This window comes from Bos grunniens, chromosome 10, assembly GCF_055505025.1.
Source record: "Bos grunniens cultivar Pamir isolate PY7600 chromosome 10, Bosgru_T2T1.0, whole genome shotgun sequence".
NCBI lineage: Eukaryota > Metazoa > Chordata > Mammalia > Artiodactyla > Bovidae > Bos > Bos grunniens.
This window is the reverse complement of record NC_141174.1, coordinates 38,507,680-38,531,444: the sequence shown is the minus strand read 5'-3', so window position 1 is coordinate 38,531,444 and position 23,765 is coordinate 38,507,680. Positions and strand designations below refer to the sequence as shown.

Genomic DNA, 23,765 nt, shown 5'->3' with positions numbered 1-23,765 from the left:
CATTGTTGCATCGTCTCCTCCTCTATTCTGATCCTCTGGTCCTCATAAGGACCTGTGATCACATTGAACTTGCCTGCATAACAAGATAGTCTCCCCATCTCATCATGGTTCTTTTTAAACACATCGGCAAAGTTCCTGTCACCATGTAAGGTAATATTCACAGATTCTGGGGAATTGAAAGTGAACACACTTGCAGGGGAGGGGAAGGCATTATTCAGCCAGCCACAGGTGTGCAGTTGTATAGTGCATGAATGGAAGATAACCAGAGAAAATTTTAAAACTTAATATAGGAAATTAATCTAAGCTACATCTTGAAGGACAGGTCAATGTAATATGCAGAGCAAATATTACTTAAACCTTCTAACAGGAAAAACAAAAACACCATAAGTAACAAGAATATACTTAAGGCTCAAAGACCTCAAGATGCTGACTTTTGGGGAAAACAAAAATAACATAGATTAAAGAAAAAGAGAGAAAAAGAGAAAGGTGTTATATAATTCTTTAGATCAAAAGAACTTACAAAGACAAAAAATAACACAAAGTGTGGTCATATTGCTCTGGAGAAGTTAGTCCAAAGAAATGATATCCAGAAAGAGCTAAATGCTGTATGTATTCATAGCAAAAGGAAAAGAAATTCATTGGATTTCAAGAAACTTGAACTCCAAAAGAGGGAAAGCAAACCTATTGCAATAAATACACAAAATCTTTTTTCTATTTTTCAGTTTTGCCATTTTCCTTAAATTTTACTACATCATTTTTGCTAACATAAGGGGAGTAGCTAGATATCAGAGTCAAGGAAAAAAATGTTAATACATGAATATTTTCTATTCCTTTTATTGATCAGGGTGTCCTATATTTAGGATACGCTGATTCAATTTTTTTTTAAACTGTCCTAATTTGACCTAATTCTCTCACAGGATTTGCTTGTCCCTTCCCTTCATCGCTCCCCATTCTTTTGTAAAAATGAAAGAAAGAATGGAGGTGGGAGGACAAAAAGATTCAAGTGAGAAAAATGCAGGGACCAGGGGCTGCAGAAGAAAAGGGGTGGAAAGGAGGAAGGTATATAAGAGAGAGATGTTACAGCCCGTGACCTTTCCTTCTAGTGGATTAAAGTGTTGAAAATTTGAAAACATTCATATAGCGTGCTGTGCTTGCAAAATAATAAAAAGGAAAGAAGGGAATTGGAGGTAGAAAATCAGAGAAGTTGGGACATTAAAGCAAAACAGTTTACCATTTTGTCTATGGTCAACCAACCTGAAAAGGTGTCTTAAGCAGTTTTAACCACTTTTCTTATATTTACTTGAGAAATATTCTTTCACATCAGCAAAGTACTAAAATTCTTCCACCCATGGTAACTCTGCTACATTTCCATCACTCCTTTCTTGCCTTATCCAGAAAACATACTCTTCCATGGATTATTTCACCAACCCATTCTTCTAACCTTGCCGCCAGAAAGTTTGTAAAATATATGCAGAGGTCAAAAGCAATGGCCTCTGACATTTTAAAATAGACTCACAAAAAAAAATTTTTTTTTTTTTTTGGCTACACTGGGTCTTCACTGCTGCTCAGAGGCTTTCTCTGGTTGTAATGAGCAGGAACTACTCTGTAGTTGCGGTGCGAAGGCTTTTCATTGCAGTGACTTCTCTTGCTGTGGCTCACGACTTACAGCATGGAGTAGTTGTGGCACACGGGCTTAGATTCCCTGTGGCATGTGGAATCTTCCCAGACCAGGGATCAAACCTCTGTTTCCTGCAATGATAGATCGACTCTTAAGCACTGGACCACCAGTCCAAAATAGATTTTTTTTTAACAGCAGTTTTAGGTTCACAGTAAAATTAAGAGGGACGTACAGATATCTTCTACTCCTGCACATACATTATCAACATCCCTCACTAGACTGCTGCATTCATTATGATTGATGAATATACATTAACATATAATTATCATACATGTACATGTATGGCTGAGTCCCTTCACTGATCACCTGAAACTATCACAACATTGTTTGTTAATAGGCTACACCCCAGTACAAAATCGGAGAAGGCAATGGCACCCCACTCCAGTACCCTTGCCAGGAAAATCCTATGGACGGAGGAGCCTGGTAGGCTACGGTCCATGGGGTTGCGAAGAGTCAGACACGACTGAGCGACTTCACTTTCACTTTTCACTTTCATGCATTGGAGAAGGAAATGGCAACCCACTCCAGTGTTCTTGCCTGAAGAATCCCAGGGACAGAGGAGCCTGGTGGGCTGCCATGTCTGGGGTCACACAGAGTCAGACACGACTGAAGCGACTTAGCAGCAGCAGCAGTGCAAAATAAATTTTTTTTAAAAAAAGAACCTATCGTTATCACCCAAAGTTGATAGTCTACATTAGGAGCCACTCTTCATGTTGTATATTCTTTGAAACTGGACAAGTAAAATAACGTATCCACCACTAGAGGATCATGCAGAATGGTTTCACTGTCCCGAAAGTCCTCTGTGCACTGCCTATTTATTTCTCCCACCCTTCTAATTCCTGTCAACCACTCATCTTTTTACTTCATATTTTTGCCTTTTCCAAAATGTCATATATTTGAACTCATATAGTATGTAGCCTTTTCAGATTGGTTTCTTTCACTCAGCAATATGCATTTAAGGTTCCTCCAAGTCTTTCTATGGATTGATGGCTCATCTCTTATTGGCACAGAGTAATAATCCATTGTCCAGATGTACCACAGTTTACTCATTCTTTCACCACTCTAGGACATCATTGTCATTTCCAGTATTTGGCAATTATGTACAAAGCTGCTGTATACATCCAGGTGTAGATTTTTGTGCATACATACATTTTCAACCCTTTTGGGTAAATACCAAGGAGCAAGATCATTGCATCATATGGTAAAAGTGTGTTTCGTTTTGGAAGAAACTGCCAAACTATCTTCCAAATTGGCTGTACCACTTGCATTCCCACCAGCAATGAAAGAGAGTTCCTCTTGCTCCATATACTTGCAAGCTTATGGAGTTGTCAGTATTCTGAATTTTGGCCTTCTTATAAGTGTGTAGTAGTATTCTTTAGTTGCTTTAATTTGTATTTCCTGATGACATATGATGTAGAACATCTTTTTATATGCTTATTTTCCATTTGTATATCTTCTTGGGTGAAACATCTGTTCTGATCTCTTGCCCATTTCTAAATCAGATTGCTTGTTTTCTTGTTGTTTAGCTCTTTGTATACATTGGGTAACAGTCCTTTATCAGATATGTCTTTTGCAAATATTTCCTTGCAGTCTGTGGTTTGTCTTCTCATTCTCTTAATAGAATTTTTTAAATGAAAACTTGAAAGGAGCCCAGGGCAGAATGTCTTCATGTAAAGAGGGCAGATTCTCAAATCTCCCACAAAGACAGCCTATCAGTTTTGACATTTATAGATAGGAACATCTTTCTGAAGTATGCAGCAGTGGAATTAACAAAGGATTTAATGTCAAAAGACATGGTTCAATCATAGCTAAGACAGTTATTAGGTGAATTAGTTAGGAGCTTTTTGGTTTCAAGTGAAAAAGTCCAAACCTGCTTAAGAAAAACAAGGAACATAGTGACTCAAAGAACTTAAAAACGAGGAGCTAATCCAGCTGCAGAGATAGCTATATTCATTTCTTCAAATAAAATCAGGAATTTCTTTCTTTCTTTATCTCTCTCTCTTTCTGGTTCTCCACTTGGCTTTCCTCTGTATTGGCTTCCCTCTAGCAGCTTTCTATAGACAATAGCTTTAGGTTTTCATAGTCCTTACAGCTCCCAAGTGAAGCCAACTCATTCCTAGAATTCATTTATTTCTCTCTTTTTTAAAAAACCTCAAATTACTTGGACCATATGCCAACGTGTACCTCAGTCTCTGCATTCAGTGGGATATAGTGGGATCTGATAGGCTAGTGTGGGTCATATGTAACAGAGATAGGCAAAGTCCCTTAGACAGTCCTGCTAGGGGTTACAGAAAGACACAGGAATAGTTCCTTAAAGGAAAATCAAAGTCATATTACCAAAATGAGAAAGTAAGCTGGCCCAACAAAAGCAACAGATATCAACTATATCAGTTGTGAGGTTTTAGTCAAGTCACTTTGTCTCTGGGTTTTTTTTTTTTTTCATAAGTCAGAGAAATAATAATACCAGACCCCACTACTGGACATAGTTCTTGTGAGAAACAAACATTCAATAAAACATATGAAAAGATCTGTAAGCTGTGAAGCACTGTTGCAAATAACAGCAGTCCCTAAGTACATATTATTTGTCAGAAGAAGCAGTATTATTTCTCTAATTAGTACCTCATTTATGTCAAATGACAAAACTAAAACAATTTAGTAACAAGTTTGATGTCCTTTATTCAAGAGAAGATAATCATGGATTAGGGGGAGTTCAGATCCTTTTGTACACTGAGGGATTAAGTTTTACAGAACATTAGTAGAGGCAACATTGCACAACAAAGGAAACTATAAACAAAACAAAAAGACAATCCACAAAATGGGAGAAAATATTTGCAATGATGCAACCAACAAGGGCTTAATTTCCAAAACATACAAACAGCTCATACAACTCAATAACAATAACAAATCAAAACAATAAAAAATGCCCAACAGACCTAAATAAACATTTCTCCAAAGAAGACATACAGATGGCCAACAGGTACATGTGAAGATGCTCAATATCACTAATTATTAGAGAAATGCAGATCAAAACTACAATGAGGTACCACCTCAAGCCAGTCAGAATGGCCATCATCAAAATGTCTACAAATCTTAAACGTTGAAGAGGGTGTGGAAAAAAAGGAACCCTCCTGCACTGTTGGTGGAAATGGAAATTGATACAGTCACTATGGAGAACAGTATGGAGTTTCCTTAAAAAGCTAAAAATAGAGCTACCAAATGATCCAGCAATACCACTCATGGGCATATATCCAGAGAAAACCATAATTTGAAGAGATACTTTCACTTCATTGTTCACTGAAGCACTATCTAAAATAGTCAGAATGTGGAAGCAACCTAAATGTCCATTGACAGAGGAATGGATAAAGAAGATGTGGTACATACATATATATGTGACCCCATGGACTGCAGCCCACCAGGCTCCTCCGTCCATGGGATTCTCCAGGCAAGAATACTGGAGTGGGTTGCCATTTCCTTCTCCAGGGGATCTTCCTGACCCAGGGATCAAACCCAGGTCTCCCGCATTGCAGGCAGATGCTTTAACCTCTGAGCCACCAGGGAAGCCCTACATATATCTGTGGTGGAATATTACTCAGCCGTTAAAAAAGAACAAAATAATGCCATCTGCAGCAACATGGATGAGCCTAGAGATTATCATACTAAGTGAAGTCAGTCGGACAGAGAAAGGCAAATATATGATATCACTAATATGTGAAATCTAAAAAGCAGAACAAATGTACTTATGTACAGAACCGAAATAAAATTTATATACGTAGAAAACAAACTTATGGCTACCAAAGGGAAAGGGTGGCAGGGATGAATTGGGAGTATGGAATTAACAGATACACAATACCATATAAAAAATAGATAAAACTCGTCCCCCCACCACAGCAATAGAAACAGAATACTGACAGTGGTATTGATAGTAAAGGATAATGGAAAAAATCCAAGATAAAAGAATATAGATATAGATACACCGTATATAGTTCCATTATAGAACTATAATGGAAAAACTATGGGAAATGTAATGGAAAAATATCTAGATAATGTGTGTATACACACACACACACACACACATACACTCATGTATGAACTACCAACACCCAAGACTTTCCTTACTCTCAATACCACTGTCAGTATTCTGCTTCTATTGGTGTAAAAGGGGAGGACAAAGTGTCTTATTTTCTTCTTCTTTTTAGCATTATGATGTTTTATTCATGAGTAAAGGAATATTCATAATATTGAGTGGAAATCACTTAAAATATCATCAGTGTTTTTGGACTATTAGTAAAACTAGTGGTAAAAATGTTATTCATTCAAGAGCTTTACATCTTAAAATTCTCTTTTAATATGCTTATATTGATTCAAAAGGCAATAATTCTTCCACTTTAGAGTTTTCACAAAATTCATTTATCTTAGTATGTAGATATCAAAGTGGTCACCAACCATATTCTCTTTCTATATAATGCACAAAGTGGAATTTCAATGACTATAGGCAACATAACTTATTCCAGAACTCAGCTTTCTTTTTAGGATAGATTCATTTGCTAATAATAAATTATCTTAGCTAATAATAATAATAATATTATCTTAGCTAATTTGCTAAGATAATATTAATCATGCTTTAATCAAAATTACTAAAAGTAGTACATGCAGTAGCTTTCCAAAACAGTTCTTATTTGTTACTTTAAATATTCTCTTCAAAGTATTTCTGTTGCTAGATATAAATAATTTCCAAAGAGTCTTCAGACCAGATGGTGATATGATATATAAAAATTCAGTTTCTTGTAATATGATGAGGTCAGTAATACAGAAAGTTCAGAGTCTCCAATTCCTTTTTCAATTTAAAAATTCCAGTGGATCACCTTAGTTTTAAATTATTGCTCTAGTCTTTGGCCTTCTTATAAATTTCTTGTCAGTGTCTTTTGAACTACTTTATGAAAGTGCTGCCTTTAATTATTCACTTACTTTCATCTTCATCTAGTATTTTTTCTGCACTGCTTACCTGATTTATTAAATGAAAGAGCACATTTAGAAGCATTATTTTTTAAATAATTTTATTTATTGATTGATTTGACTGTACTGGGTCTTTAGTGCTGCACAGGCTTTTCTCTAATTGTGGCTAGCGGGAGCTACTCTTTAGTTGCAGTTGCACGGGCTTCTCACTGCGGTGGCTTCTTCTGTTGCACAGCGTGGGCTGTAGAGCGCCCTGGCTTCAGTGGTTGCAGCTCCTGGGCTCAGTGGTTGCAGCTCCTGGGCTCAGAGCACAGGCTCAATAGTTGTGGTGCAAGGGCTTAGTTGCTCCACAGCATGTGGGATATTCCAGGATCAGGGATTGAACCTGTGTCTCCTGCACTGGCACACAGATTCTTTACCACTGAGCTACCAGGTAAATCCTAAAAGCATTATTTCTAAAGATTTCAAAGCTAAAGATTTCAAAAGGTTTTAAAATGTCATTTTTCTTTTTAAGATTTCATAAAAGTCTTAATTATGTGTTCCCAGGAGAAAAATACATTCATTTAATTTACTTAGAGAGATAAATAAAATCTGTGTATATTTCACCATTAGCCTAGTAAAACTCATTCCTTAGTGTCAGTGATTGTGAAGGACTTTTCCAGCCCTGGTGGCCCTCAGATCCACTCCCTACCTTTCCTTTTTCTGCTCTGTATCACAGGCTCCTATGTTCCTGGCCCCTGTGTCAACTGACTTCCAGATGGGTTTGGCCAGTTGGGGGCACTGGTAGAGACTGGAGGCTGGGAGATTGAAAGGAGAAAGTAGAGAAAAAATCCCAGTCTTTGTCCCTCTCTGCCTTGAGAGGCAACTGGAGCAACAACTGGCTCTCCTGTCTGGTCCTAGCTCGCCACTGCAGAATCCTATCAGGATTTCAGCTTTGTCAGTCAGGGTCCACTCAGGAGAGAAAATCCATGCAGTAATGTCAATGAAGAAGGCTTAATATAAAGAATTATTCACTATAATAGACACAGGAGTAAGGCAGGATTGGCCAATAAGAAATGAAGAGAAATCTAAAGAACACAAGAATAGCAAGTATAGGACTCCTCTGGTGGTCCAGTTGTTGAGAATCCACCTGCCAATGCAGGGGACAGGGGTTTGATCCCTAGTCCGGGAAGATCCCACGTGCTGTGAGACAACTAAGCTTGTGTGCCACAACTACTGAGCCCACATTCTAAAGCTGGCAAGCCACAACTACTGAGCCTACATGCCATAACTACTGAAGCCCTTGGGCCCTAGAGCCTGTGCTCCACAAGAGAAGCCACTGTAATAAGAAGCCTGCACACCACAACGAAGAGTAGCCCCTGCTCACCATCACTAGAGAAAGCCCGAGAGCGGCAACAAAGACCTAGCACGGCCAAAAACAAATATTAAAAAATAATAATAATAAAGGATAGCAAATATAAGAAGTAGTTACAACTCTGGTGCTTAGCGGGCAAGTACCATCCTTCCGTACCTCACCAAAACTAAGATCCAGATCGTGGTGGAAACAGAATAGCCGTGGCTCACTGAATGGTGGGCTTCCCTGGTGGCTCAGAGGGTAAAGCATCTGCCTGCAATGCGGGAGACCTGGGTTCAATGCCTGGGTGGGGAAGATCCCCTGGAGAAGGAAATGGCAATCCATTCCAGTATTCTTGCCTGGAAAACCCCATGGACGGAGAAGCCTGGTGGGCTACAGTCCATGGAGTTGCAAAGAGGACACGAATGAGCGACTTTACTTTCACTTTCTTTCTTTCACTGAATGGTGGAGACGTTTGCTATGGTATCACACCAGCAGAACTTGCCGAGGGAAACCAGCCCCTACCTCATAACTGCAAGGCCACTCTGGAAGATGCTGGAGGAAGCTGCCCACAGGAAAGTACTGTGAGTTACTGGCACACAGTAGCAGATGGTGCAGAAGCTGCAAGCACTGCCAGAGCTGGGCCCTGCAGAAGCAGTGCAGACTTCAGGAGCGCCAGTGAGAAAAGTACCCAGGAGTTGAGAGAGAGGAGAAAAACCCTCCTCTTGCAATGTCTTTCCAGCACCTCCTACTGACAAAAGCTTAATATCATGCCAACTGACAAAGCTTAATATCATGCCAACTGACAAAGGAGAAACACTTGGAGGGAGAAACAAATCCAGAAACAAGGCCTGGTTTAGTTTGCTCTATCTGCATAATGTATTACCATGAATTTAGTAACTTAAACAACACACATGTATTATCTCACAGCTTCTGCTAGCTAGGAGTCTGGCATATTTTGTCTAGGCTCTCTGCTCAGGGTCTCGCAAGGCTGAAATCAAAGTGTCAGCTAGCGGCATCCTCATCTGGAGGCTTATGGAAGAAGCAATCATTCAGAGTGTTTATATAATTCAGTTCCTTGCAGGTAGAGGACTGAAGTCTGTTTTTTTGTTGACTGCTGACTAAGGACCACTCTCAACAAATAAAAGGCTGCTTTTGCAATGTCTCCCCCTCCAAAGGCTCTCTTAAACAATGTTTCTTCCTCTTACAGTTTTATTGAGATATAATTGACACATAACACTGTGTAAGTTTAAGATGTGCAGCATGAATGCGCAGCATGAAATTATTATCACAATAAATGTAAACACCATCATCTCACATAGGTAAGACATTAAATAAATAGGATTTACGCTCTTAACAACTTTCATATATAACATACAGTAGTGTTGTACCTTATAATCCTGGTACTTATTTATCTTATAACTGAAAGTTTGTACCTTTTGACAGCCTTCATCCAGTTCCCCCAACCATCGCCTCTGGTAACCACATATCTGATCTCTTTTCCTGTGAGTTTATTTATTTATTTGCTTTTGAAGTATTTTTGATCTACAATACTACAATAGTTCCTGTTATACAACACAGTGATCTTATATTACTGTACATTTCAAAATCATCACCACCATAAGTCTAATTACCATGTCATCATACAAAATATTACATAATTATTGACTATATTCCACACACTACATTTCATCCTGTGACTCATTTATTCTGACCTGAAAGTCTGTACCTCTTATCTTTCTCGCCTATTTCTACCCTCCAACCACCTGCTCCCCTTTGGCAACCACCATTTGTTCTCTGCGTCTATAAGTGTTACTGTATTTCATTTTCAATACAGAAATCTTTAATTACAGCCAATCTCTTTTTGAATAGCTTTTGGTGATGAAAAATCCATTATTTCACTAAATGGCCTATTGTTTTTGAGGATTTATAATTGTTAGGAGGTTCTTCACTGTGATGAACTGAAATCTATTTTTTAATTAATTGAGGTGTTTTTGAGGGGGCCCCTCACCCCACACAGCATAGCATGTGGGATCTTAGTTCCCTGACCAGGGACGGAATCCATGCCCCCTGCATTGGAAGCAGAGTCTTAACTGCTAAATTACCAGGGAAGTCCCAAGGCATAGTTGATTAAAAATTATATCAGTTTCAGATGTGCAACATAATGACTCAAAATTTTTATAGATTATACTCACTTTAAAGTCATAATAAAATATTGACTATATTCCCTGTGCTGTATAATATATCCTTGTAGTTTATTTTATGTTTTAAGCTATATCCTTATATCTTATTTTATTTATGGTAGTCTCTGTCTCTTAATCCCCTATCACAATTTTGCCCCTCCCCACTTCCCTCTTTCCATTAATAACCACTAATTAAGCCACTATATAAAAGCCAAATTTTAAAAGAAATGGGGTGTGCTGGTCAGTCCTATAAGTCGACTGGCTAGACATAGTCTCCACTTATTTAATCAAACCCTAATTCAGGTGTTACAGTGAAGATATTTTGTACATGTGAATTAAATCTGTAATCAGTTGACTTTAAGGAAGATTCTCCTAGATAATCTGGTGGGCCTGATTCAGTCAGCTAAAAGGTTTTTAAGAGTAGAACTGAGGTTTCTCAGCAGAAGAAATTCCTCTGTGGATAACAGTTTTAACTGATGCCCAAGTGTCCCATTCTGCCCTTTCTGATGGTCCACCCTACCACTGTCCCCTCACAGCCACCACAGTTATGTAAGCCAATTCTATGCAATACATTTCTAAATTTATCTCCTGTTGGTTCTTCTTCTCCGGCTGAACTCTGACTGAGGGGCTGGGCAGAAAGAGGGGAGAGGCCTGCACAGAGAAATAAAGGAAGAGGAGCAAGCAGCAAAAGGGAATGCTGACAGGGGAGTTGATTTGACAGTTCTGCCCAAGGAAGTCTTTGTTTGGGAAAAGAAAAGAATGGACAGAAAACTCTCAAAGGACACTGAGAGTTCAAAGTAAAGAAAGGTAGAAAAGGTGGGGCAACCACACCACGAACTCACTCTTCTTCAGCAGCTTTAGTTATTGGCAGCAGTGGGAGTAGAGAGGCACCATTGACTTTCTAATGGGACCAAGGTATCTGCCAATGCCGTGAAAGCTCTTTCTCATAGCAGCACAAGCTCACTTTAGCATTGTTGTACATTTCTCTTCTTTCATGTAACCAGAGAGGCAAATGCATATCTTTGCAACTAATGCTTCCAGACTCATCTGCAAAAATGCACCTGAAAAAAAGAAAAAGAGCAGGGAGGGAATTGGGTTCCTTCTACATATACAGGGTTTCCCCAAATATCACAAATTATACTGGCAAATTTTCTAGAAATTAGTAGGCATCCTAAACTAAGAATGTATTTGAATAACTCAAGAGGAAAAATAAAATCTAAGTTGGAAAAAATAAAATGTTTGGATAAATACATACTTAAATAAGCAAGTTAGTAAAAAGATGTCAATATGAACACTGAAAGGAAGAAAAAATGATATAGCCTTCAAGGGACTCTAAGAAGGAAACTACATAGACATGATTAAAAAAAAAAAAACAGGAATAAATGAAAAGTTAGAGACTCAAAACTGAATAGACTTAAAACTGTACCAAAATTAAAGGAATCAGCTACTGGATGAGAAATGTAAAAAATTAGCTAGTAGTCTAGAATTTTTCACATAGAAATTACATGAAAAAGAAAGAAGTTGAAATAAATTAGAAAATCTTCATAATAAAAATTTCTTTTAAAAGAAACAAATGACTGACACAAATAATAACATGGGTGTGTTGTGGAATCCAGAGTCGCAAAACACGCCTTGGAGGACACTCAAGACAGTGGAGTACAGCTTATTACGCCAGTGGGTCCAAGGGGAATCAGTTTCCAACAAGGACCCTGATGTTTCTGAGAGGCCCAGTTTTATACCCCCCACTACGTGATTGGTTACATATTGGCAACCTCTTTGTTGTATATGATTGAGTTTTACAACCAGTAGGTGCTAGAAGAACAAACAATTAAGGTTAAAGGCAGGGAACAATAATTATACATCAAGGAGGGGATGTCTCCATGGTTAATCTGACCGAGGCAGCCTGACCTCAACTACAATCTCTGGTTGTCATCTGTAGGGGAGGGAAGTCTCCAGGAGACCTGGTTTTCACTAGCAACAGGTTCCTCATTCTTGGGCAGAGTTCAGGACCAGTTCACATCCTGTCTTTAAGATGGATGAAAGGCTTCAAGATGGAGTCTCTCCTGCTTTCCTCACACTGGCCCCAACATTCCCCCTCTTGATGCTCATCTTATCTTTAACGATGGGCATCAGTCATGGGTAAGTACAGCACACAGGGACTAAGTAACTGCGGCAGGGCTGTCAGTCTGGACATTACATATTGAGTTATACACTGGAGAACATAAGGCCCAAAAATTAATAATATAATGATTAACAAAATAATTACAAAAAGATTTTCCACCAATCACCTTTGATCCAAGAAAATATCAACATCTAAAAAGGATTATCATTAGACAGAGCTTTTACCTGGTTTTTCATGTTGTCTAGAGTGGCTGATATATTGCCAGATAAATCAGAGATATATACACAACATTCTATTTTAATTATAGCACAGGTCCCTCCTTGGGTGACCATAAGTATGTCTAAAGCCATTTGATTTTGAATCACTGCCTTTCTCATTTGTATCTGTTCTTCATTTAAAGCTTGGATTGCCTTTGCATTGTCCAGGAGGGCCTGTTTTGTGAAGTTAGTTCGAGCTTTTATTTTAATCATCACAGACCTTGCCCACTGCACATGTAAATAAGGCAAATTTACTGGGGCTTGTTGTAAGGATGGCTAATACTTCCATGAGCAAAGGCAAATCCTAAGGTACAGCAGCTGGCCCAACTGACTGGAAGCCAAGGCCATAAATTTGACCCACACAGTCAATGGGTGCCATTAGGGGCCACCCATCTGATCCCAGGGTTGTACTTCCAGTCTGAGCCAGGCCAGCGAGCTGGTAAATCTGGGCAAAAGGTGACCTTTAATATTTGTTCACATTGCTCAGAGGACAAGTATCCCACATATTTTAGTCCTTTTCCATCTATGGGATGGTCACCAAATCCAACTTCTTGTTCCCTTTGTTCCCAACAGATATGGGCTGGGACAATAGGTTGGCCTTTTTCTGGGGTCATTCAAAAATATTCATCCCATATCTTGTAAAAGTAATCAAATTACCTGATGGACTGTCCCTTCTTACTGGCCATTGAGTTCTCATTCCTTTTATTTTTTAAGTAAAAGGTATAGGCTTTGGTCACTTTTGTAAGGCTTGCATTTACCTCAAATATTATCCCATGGCCTTGATCAATTTGGCTAAAGTCCAGGTTACACCAAATAAGAAGTGACAGGTTGTGAGTTACCGAGGAAGCAAACACCTCTCGTTGCTGTCTCAAAAATGAGCAGAGGGAGCTGAAGTCCCCTTTGCATAGAGGAGACACCCACCAAGAGAGTACATCCATCACTGGCAAAGGCATGGCCCCACAAACCTAACAGTTAGAAGTACTATGGAAGTTTGTATACAAGTGGGCCCAGGACAGGAACACATTATCCTGAGTTTGCAGTCCCGGTAGGATCATCGTGCTGATCAGGAACAGCAGAATTATTCGCAGTGGCTCCATCCTCAATCTGTGGTCGCCGATGGAAGACAAGTCAGGTCTTCAGTGGTTCCTCTGGGTTGGGATGGGCAGTCCAAGGTCCCTTTTCCTCTGCTGCTGTCTTGAACTGGGTATGGTGAATCTAGGGAGTGATACCTGCAACTTTAACTGCAGTGGGAGTGGTTACTACAACTGTGTGTGGCCCTTTCCAGGTGGGTCGGGACAGCGTCTGTTGCTTCCAATCCTTTACCCATACTAAATCTCCTGGTGAGTATGGGTGTACAGTAGTGTCTAGGGAAAATGGAATTCTTTTTTAACATAAAGGGTGATGTCAAAGATCACCTTCCCCAACTGTTCCAGTTGCTGCCATACCTCCATCCCTTCTCTTTGTAGTAAATTTCGCTTTACTTCCCGAATAAGTGGGGGAGGCACCGAACATTATCTCATGGGGGAATACCCGTGCGACCAGGGGGTCATTCTGATCCTCACTAACACTAATGACTGCATGTCCATCCAGGGGGCGCCAGTTTCTTGCACCCATTTTGCCAAAGTCACCTTGATGGTCCAGTTCATTCTCAACGATTCTTGAGCTTTGTGGCCTATACGCTGTATGTAGTTTCCATTGAATATTTACTGCTTTGCAGACCAGTTAGAAAAATTCAGCCACAAATGCGGGCCCATTATCTGATTCTATACTCAGAGGGAACCCAAACCTAGAAATAATGTCTCTCAGCAAGAATCGGGCCACTTCCTTCGCTTTTTCAGTCTTGGTGGGATAAGCTTCTACCCATCTGGTAAAAGCACATATCATCACCAGCAAATATTTATATCCTTGGCATGGCTTTACCTCAGTGAAGTCCACTTCTAGATGTTTAAATGAAGCTGTCCCCTTTAATTGTATTCCAAGAGGCCCAGTCTCCTTGAGAGATGGGTTACTCTTGGCACAGGTTAGGCATCGGAGGCTTACATCTGCACACAAGGCTATTAGATATGGTATGACAAAATATTAAGCTAAAATCTCACTCAGTTCGTGCCCAGGTGTTGTTTTTTGCCTTGTCTTAGATTGGGGCCACTTGGGCGGTTGGTAGTCTAGACACCACAGGTGTCACCGTAAGTTTGGTTGCTATATTGTTTGGGGAAGCTGCCTGTTTTGCTGCTCAGTTGGCCAGACAGTTCCTTTTCTTTTGAGGTGTGTCCAACCACTGGTGGCCCCTACAAGTGCATTACTGTCACTGCAGCAGTTTCCCACACTGCTTCCAACAGCAGCAGAATTTTATCTGTATTTTTCATCTCTTTGTCAGTTGCAGTTAATAGCCCCCTTTCCTTATATATGGAGAACGGCTGGTAGTAAAGAGCAGTGGGGCCAGGATGAATATGCCAGTCTGCAGTGCCACCTGGACTTTCCTAAGAGGTATCTGCAAACCCTTTCTCTCTTGAGGTTTCTTTGTAGATCTCAGACACCTGGGAGTCCCTGTCGTGTGGGGGAGGAAGTGGGAGCTCCTCTTCCTCTGGATCATGATATATATTTTTTCAGCTTTTCTTGCCTGGGTTCTGCCTTAGTCAGAAAAATCTCGCTTTCTCTTTTTTTTAAGGTAACATACCCAGGCCCAGGGGAGTGGGTTTTGCACAATTAGCAGCCATGAGTCAATGTACAGAAACTGATCTGGGTGGCCTGGCTGCCTGGTTATCACAGAGTACACAGCCTGAACTTTGTCCAATTTTAGGGTTCCCTCTGAAGGTCATCCTACCCCAAAGGATGGCCAGTCTATCCACAAAAGGTTTTAAGCTTGTTTGGGGTTAACTTTATGCCATAGTCTCCTCCAAAGCCCTTTCTGAAGTCTTTAATCATGCATTCAAAAATGGTCGGCTTAGATTCTCCACCACTCATCCTGTTTTTACTTTCCTTTTATCACTTATGGCAAGTCCAACTTCTATTTCGTCACTCCTTTGCCAGGGTCTTATATCCCAGCCACTGCCAATGTCTCCACTCAGAGAAACAAGACATCTGCCACTTTACCTCAGCTATGACCGGGGTGAAAAGGGCTTTACCTGCTAAGTCTTTCAGTAGTAATACCTCTCATGCTTTTCTTGCTCTCTCAGCCGCCAACCAGATCCAATCAATTAAGGCTTCCACGTACTCTTCTCTGCACAAGTCTGATCCTTCCAAAATCCAAGACGGTCTCATCACTGATGTAGGCAAACACGTGTCCAAAGCCACAGTTCCCAATCTGACCCCAAGCAATGCTCAGGAGGTCCCTGAGTCCTTAAGGAGAATGGGAGGGTGTCACGGCAAAGGGGACAGTCCTTTGGAAACCAAAAGATACGTTGACAATCAGTACAGGCATGGTTAACAGAGTACCAGTTATTTCAATAAACAATTTCTCACTGAGCCTGTGAGGACACAGCCACCACAGACTCATCCAGCCCCAAGAGGTTGATCAGGCCCCTTTTTCCATTATTACAGTGAGACCTACCTGCGCACTTCCCTTCTGTCGTCCACAGTCTTGTAAAGTCCACCTGGAAGGACGAGTCACTAAAACAAGAGCCAATCTGGAGGGGGAGGCACCTTCCTTTCCCAGAGGCTCTCGTCCCAGCAAGATACAGGCAGAGGCTCAACGGACCTGTCTCGCCAAGGGCTTCCCAGCCAATGCACCAGAAATGTGGAAACCGCAGTCGCAAAACACACTTGAGTGTTGCAAAGGACACTCAAGACAGTGGAGTACAGTTTATTATGCCAGCGGGTCCAGGGGAAGCCGCTCCCAACAAGGACCCTGATGTTTCCGAGAGGCCCAGTTTTATACTCCCCACTACATGACTGATTACATGTTAGCAACCTCTTTGTTGTATATGGTTGAATTTTACAACAAGTAGGTGCTAGGAGAACAAACAATTAAGGTTAAAGGGAGGGAACAATGATTATACATCATGGGGGGATATCTCCATGGTTAATCTAACAGGGGTGGCCTGACTTCAACTACAATCTCCGGTTGTCATCTATAGGGGAGGGAAGTCTCCAGGAGACCTGGTTTTCACTAGCAACAGTTTCCTCACTCTTGGGCAGGTTTCAGGCCCAGTTCACATCCTGTCTTTAAGATGGATGACAGGCTTCAAGATGGAGTCTCTCCTGCTTTCCTCACACTGGCCCCAACATTCCCCCCTCTTGATGCTCATCTTGATGCATCACCCCAAAAGGTGAATCTCAAAAACATTATGTTGAGTGAAAGAAGCCTATACTAAATAGGTGCATACTGTGTGGTTCCTTTTATATAAAGTTCTAGAACAGCAAAGACTGATGTATGGTAAAAAAAAAAAAAAAAAAAAACAACTTATCAAAACAGTGGTCAGTTCTAAGGAGTAAGGAAAGGGATTGACAGGAAACGGCAAAAAAGAACTTCTAGGGCAATTATTAGTCATCAGGAAAACACAAATGCAAGTTAGAACTACACTGAAAACTATGCAGAAGGACAGGTGTACAGATTGATGGAATAGAATTGAGAGTCCAGAAATAAACCCATATGTTTCTTTTTGTTGTTCAGTTGTTTGGTCATGTCCAACTCTTTGCGACCCATGGACAGCACCTCGCCAGGCTTCCCTGTCCTTCATCATCTCCCGAAGCTTGCTCAAACTGATGTCCATCGAGCTGGTGATGCCATCCAACCAATTCATCCTCTGTTGTCCCCTTCTCCTCTTGCCTTCAATCTCTCCCAGCATCAGGGTCTTTTCTAAGGAGTCAGTTCTTCACATCAGGTGGCCAAAATATTGGAGCTTCAGCTTCAGCATCAGTCTTTCCAGCGAATATTCAGGACTGGTTTCCTTTAGGATTGACTGGTTTGATCTCCTTGCAGTCCAAGGGACTCTCGAGAGTCTTCTCCAGCACTACAGTTTGAAAGCATCAATTCTTCGATGTTCAGCCTTCTTTATGGTCTAACTCTCACATCCATACATGACTACTGGAAAAACCATAGCTTTGACTAGACAGGCCTTTGTCAGTAAAGTAATGTCTCTGCTTTTAAATATGCTGTCTAGGTTTACCATAGCTTTTCTTCCAAGGAGCAAGCATCTTTTAATTTAATGGCTGAAGTCACCATCTGCAGTGATTTTGAAGCCCCCCAAAATAGAGCCTCTCACTGATTCCATTGTTTCCCCACCTATTTGCCATGAAGTGATGGGACAAAATGCCATGATCTTCGTTTTCTGAATGTTGACCTTTAAGCCAGCTTTTTCACTCTCCTCTTTCACTTTCATCAAGAGGCTCTTTAGTTCCTTTTTGCTTTCTGCCATAAGGCTGGTGTTATCTGAGGTTATTTATATTTCTCCCGGCAATCTTGATTCCAGCTTATGCTTCATCCAGTCCAGCGTTTCTCATGATGTAATCTGCATATAAGGTAAATAAGCAGGGTGACAATATACAGCCTTCACGTACTCCTTTCCCACTTTGGAACCAGTCCTCTGTTCCATGTCCGATTCTAACTGTTGCTTCTTGACCTGCATACACATTTCTCAGGAGGCAGGTCAGGTGGTCTGGTATTCCCATTTCTTTAAGAATTTTCCACAGTTTGTTGTGACCCACACAGTCAAAGGCTTTAGCGTATTCAGTGAAGTAGATGTAGATGTTTTTCTGGAATTCTCTTTGCCTTTTCTATGATCCAATGGATGTTGGCAATTTGATTTCTGGTTCCTTTACCTTTTCTAAAACCAGCTTGAACATCTGGAAGTTCTCAGTTCACATACTGTTGAAGCCTCACTTGGAGAATTTTGAGCATTACTTTGCTAGCATGTGAGATGAGTGTAATTCTGCTGTAGTTTGAACATTCTTTGGCATTGCCTTTCTTTGGGATTGGAATGAAAACTAATTTGTGTTCAACTGTTTTTCCACAACAGGACCAAGATAGTTCAATGCCAAGAATAATTTTCAACAAATGATGCTTGGACATCTGAATATTCATATACAAAAGAATCACTTTGGACCCTTATCTCATACCATACACAAAAATTAAGTCAAAGTGGATTATAGACCTGTATGTAAGAGCTAAAGCTACAAAACAGAAACAAGAGTGTAAATATTTATGACTTTGGACTAGGCAAGGGGATTTCTAGATATGACACCAAAACACAAGCCAAAAACAAAGAAAAATAAATTGGAATTAGTCAAAATTGCAAAAGAGTCAAACATGACTTACCAACTAAACAACGACAACAAATGAATATTCTTATAAAATTGTTTTCGTGGAGAACAGTGTTGACTCAGTAGCCCCAGGGTAAGGAAGTTCCTCACCAAGATGATGTAAAGTTCTGGTGCTGCTGATTCAGTGTGAAAGTGAGTGTGTTAGTCGCTCAGTCGTGTCTGACTCTTTGTGACTCCATGGACTGTAGCTGATTCAGGGGCAGAGTTAAACCTAAGAATTACTCTTTGGAAATCTTTCACTACCAACTATCACGAATGATTAGTAAATCTTTTAAAAAAGACAAACTGATATTTACTGAGTACTTGGTATACAACAGGCACTGTGTTACATGTTTAATCTCCTTTTGTGCTTATTTCACATTCCAGCAAGATTATGCTCAAAATCCTTCAAGCTAGGCTTCAGCAGTACTTGAAACAAGACTTCCAAATGAACAAATTGGACTTAGAAAAGGCAGAGGAACCAGATATCAAATTGCTAACATATGCTGGATCACAGAAAAAGCAAAGGAATTCCGAAAAAATCATCTACTTCTGCTTTATTGACCTCACTAAAGCCTTTGACTGTGTGGATTACAACAAACTGTGGAATACCTTAAAGAGATGGGAATACCAGACCACATTACCTGCCTCCTGAGAATCCTGTATGCAGGTCAAGAAGAAACAGGTAGAACTGGACATGTAACAGTGGACTGGTTCAAAACTGGGAAAGGAATATGACAAGGCTGTATATTATCACCTTGATTATTTAATTTGTATGCAGAGTATATCATGCGAAATGCTGGGCTGGATGAAACACAAGCTGGAATCAAGATTGCTGGGAGAAACGTCAGTAACCTCAGATATACAGATGATACCACTTTAATGGCAGAAAGTAAAAAACTAAAGAGCCTCTTGATGAAGGTGAAAGAGGAGAGTGAAAAAGCTGGCTTAAAACTCAACATTCAGAAAACGAAGATCATGGCATCTGGTCCCATCACTTCATTGCAAATAGTAGGGAAACAATGGAAACAGTGTCAGATTTCATTTTATTGGGCTCCAAAATCAATGAGGATGGTGACTGCAGCCATGAAAGTAAAAGGCACTTGTTTCGTGGAAGAAAATCTATGACAAACCTAGACAGCATATTAAAAAGCAGAGACGTCACTTTGCCAACAAAGGTCCATCTAGTCAAAGCTATGATTTTTCCAGTAGTTACATATGGATGTGAGAGTTGGGCCATAAAGAAGGCTGAGCATCGAAGAATTGATGCTTTCAAACTGTAGTGCTAGAGAAGACTCTTGAGAGTCCCTTGGACTGCAAGAATATCAAACCAGTCAATCCTAAAGGAAATCAGTCCTGACTATTCATTGGAAGGACTGATGCTGAAGTTGAAGCTCCAGTACTTTGGCCACCTGATGCAGGACTAACTCCTTAGGAAAGACCCTGATGCTGGGAAAGATTGAAGGCAAGAGGAGAAGGGAACAACAGAGGATGAGATGGTTGGATGGCATCACCGACTCAATGGACATGAGTTTAAGCAAACTCAGGGAGATAGTGAAGGATAGGAAAGCCTGTTGTGCTGCAGTTCATGGGGTTGCAAGGAGTCTGACACAACTTAGCAAGTGAACAACAACAAGTCTCCACCAGAATCCTAGAAGGAATGTAACAGTAATATTGCTTTTATTTTACAAATGGAATAACTAAAGCTCACAGAGATTAGTAGCTTGCCCCTAGTCAGCCAGGTAAATATGTGATTACAGATGCCATGGTTAAAAGAAGTAAGTCTGTCTCATTTATCCTTGGGTTCCCAATGTCTAAGCACATATTGGATGAACTGCATCATTGACTCAATGGATATGAATCTGAGCTCTGGGAGATGGTGAAGGACAGGGAAGCCTGGCATGCTCCAGTCCATGGAGTCCCAAAGAGTCCAACACAACCAAATGACACAACTAAACAACAAGCACATACTGAGTACATAATTTTTATAATGATTATACAGATCATGCTAAATGATGGAAGACTTGACTGTCTTACCCTGGAGAACACACTAGTATCTACTCTACACCAACACTAAAAGCCCTATTTTTTTGAAGTTATCACTTTTAATGGAGCAATGAACAAAGCCACATTTATCTTGTTTGAAATACCACTTATTGCATATAACAAAGCCTTTTCACTTAGGCTTTCTTATTATCAGAAGCAAGGAATAGTTCAATTAAAAACACATACATGTGAACATATGTACAGGCACTCCCCAAAATATAACAGCTGCAGTAATTACTAACAGCCCTATTTTTAAGATATGTTATAATTCAAAGCTTTGTTTTACTTTATATATAGATACTATAAAGCTTTAGCTTTGACAAGCCAGTGAAATTTTTCTTTAAAAATTCTAAAATGCCAGCAGGACCCCTAAAATTAACTTACTAAAAATGAAACAAAAAATGTAATTACTTGAAGGAGTCAATACTAATGATTCTACCAGCTGGTAAACAATTATAGCAGAGGCATTTAAAAATACCCATACTAGTTAAGGTAACAGATACATCCTAAAGTCTCTTACGTCTCAAGTAAATAAATGTTCCCCCTTCACCATACAGCCTATGGAAGTCATCAGGTTATTGGGCTCTATTCCACACGCACAGTCATGGAGGTTCCTTAAAAAATTAAAAATAGAACTACCATATGATTCAGCAATCCCATTTCTGAAAGAATTGAAATCAGGATCTTAAATATCTTAGCACTTCTATGTTCATTGTAGCACTATTCACAATGGCAAAGATGTGAAAACAAATGTCCAGTGACAGCTAAATGGATAAAGAAAATGTGATTGATATATACACACAAACACAATGGATGTTCCACCTTTAAAAAGAAAGAAATTCTGCAATATGCAATAAGATACATGAATCTTGAGGACATTATTTTAAGTGAAATCAGCCAATCATAGACAGATGACTGCATAATTCCACCTATAACAGATATCAAAAATAGTCAAATTCATAAAATCAAAGAATGGAATGGTGAAGGGCTGGGGGGTGAGGGAAATGAGGACTTAGTTCAGTTCAGTTCAAAAGTCGCTCAGTCATGTCCGACTCTTTGCGACCCCATGAATCGCAGCATGCCAGGCCTCCCTGTCCATCACCAACTCCTGGAGTTCACGCAAACTTATGTCCATCGAGACGGTGATGCCATCCAGCCATCTCATCCTCCATCATCCCCTTTTCCTCCTGCCCCCATTCCCTCCCAACATCAGAGCCTTTTCCAATGAGTCAACTCTTCACATGAGGTGGTCAAAGTACTGGAGTTTCAGCTTTAGCATCATTCCTTCCAAAGAACACCCAGGACTGATCTCCTTTAGAATGGACTGGTTGGATCTCCTTGCAGTCCAAGGGACTCTCAAGAGTCTTCTCCAACACCACAGTTCAAAAGCATCAATTCTTTGGCGCTCAACCTTCTTCACAGTCCAACTCTCACATCCATACATGACCACAAGAAAAACCAGAGCCTTGACTAGATGGACCTTTGCTGGCAAAGTAATGTCTCTGCTTTTGAATACGCTATCTAGGTTGATCATAACTTTCCTTCCAAGGAGTAAGCATCTTTTAATTTCATGGCTGCAGTCACCATCTGCAGTGATTTTGGAGCCCACAAAAATAAAGTCTGACACTGTTTCCACTGTTTCCCCATCTATTTCGCATGAAGTGATGGGACCAGATGCCATGATCTTCATTTTCTGAATGTTGAGCTTTAAGCCAACCTTTTCACTCTCCTCTTTCACTTTCATCAAGAGGCTTTTTAGTTCCTCTTCACTTTCTGCCATAAGGGTGGTGTCATCTGCATATCTGAGGTTATTGATATTTCTCCCAGCAATCTTGATTCCAGCTTGTGCTTCTTCCAGCCCAGCATTTCTCATGATGTACTCTGCATATAAGTTAAATAAGCAGGGTGACAGTATACAGCCTTGATGTACTCCTTTTCCTATTTGGAACCAGTCCGTTGTTCCATGTCCAGTTCTAACTGTTGCTTCCTGACCTGCATATAGGTTTCTCAAGAGGCAGGTCAGGTGGTCTGGTATTCCCATCTCTTTTAGAATTTTCCACAGTTGACTGTGATCCACACAGTCAAAGGCTTTGGAATAGTCAATAAAGCAGAAATAGATGTTTTTCTGGAACTCTCTTGCTTTTTCCATGATCCAGTGGATGTTGGCAATTTGATCTCTGGTTCCTCTGCCTTTTCTAAAACCAGCTTGAACATCAGGAAGTTCACGGTTCACGTATTACTGAAGCCTGGCTTGGAGAATTTTGAGCATTACTTTACTAGCATGTGAGATGAGTGCAATTGTGCGGTAGTTTGAGCATTCTTTGGCTTTGCCTTTCCTTGGGATTGGAATGAAAACTGACCCTTGCTAGTCCTGTGGCCACTGCTGAGTTTTCCAAATTTGCTGGCCTATTGAGTGCAGCACTTTCACAGCATCATCTTTCAGGATTTGAAATAGCTCAACTGGAATTCCATCACCTCCACTAGCTTTGTTCGTAGTGATGCTTTCTAAGGCCCACTTGACTTCACATTTCAGGCTCTAGGTGAGTGATCACACCATTGTGATTATCTGGGTCGTGAAGATCTTTTTTGTACAGTTCTTCTGTGTATTCTTGCCATCTCTTCTTAATATCTTCTGCTTCTGTTAGGTCCATACCATTTCTGTCCTTTATTGTGCCCATGTTTGCATGAAATGTTCCCTTGGTATCTCCAATTTTCTTGAAGAGATCTCTAGTCTTTCCCATTCTGTTGTTTTCCTCTATATCTTTGCATTGATCGCTGAGGAAGGCTTTCTTATCTCTTCTTGCTAGTCTTTGGAACTCTGCATTCAGATGCTTATATCTTTCCTTTCCTCTTTTTCTTTTCACTTCTCTTCTTTTCACAGCTATTTGTAAGGCCTCCCCAGACAGCCATTTTGCCTTTTTGCATTTATTTTCCATGGGAATAGTCTTGATCCCTG

General features: G+C 40.2%; 1 long non-coding RNA gene across 1 annotated transcript in view; it reads right to left on the bottom strand.

Annotated features, from left to right (window-relative positions):
- Nucleotides 1-9,158: 9,158 nt before the first annotated feature.
- LOC147364368 (uncharacterized) overlaps nucleotides 9,159-23,765 on the bottom strand; it is a 93,957-nt gene continuing 79,350 nt past the window's right edge. The window contains exons 3-4 of the long non-coding RNA XR_015134420.1: nucleotides 15,649-15,903; nucleotides 9,159-11,208 (exon numbers count right to left, since the gene is read on the bottom strand). This is a non-coding gene — a long non-coding RNA (uncharacterized LOC147364368). The remainder of the gene's footprint in view (nucleotides 11,209-15,648; nucleotides 15,904-23,765) is intronic.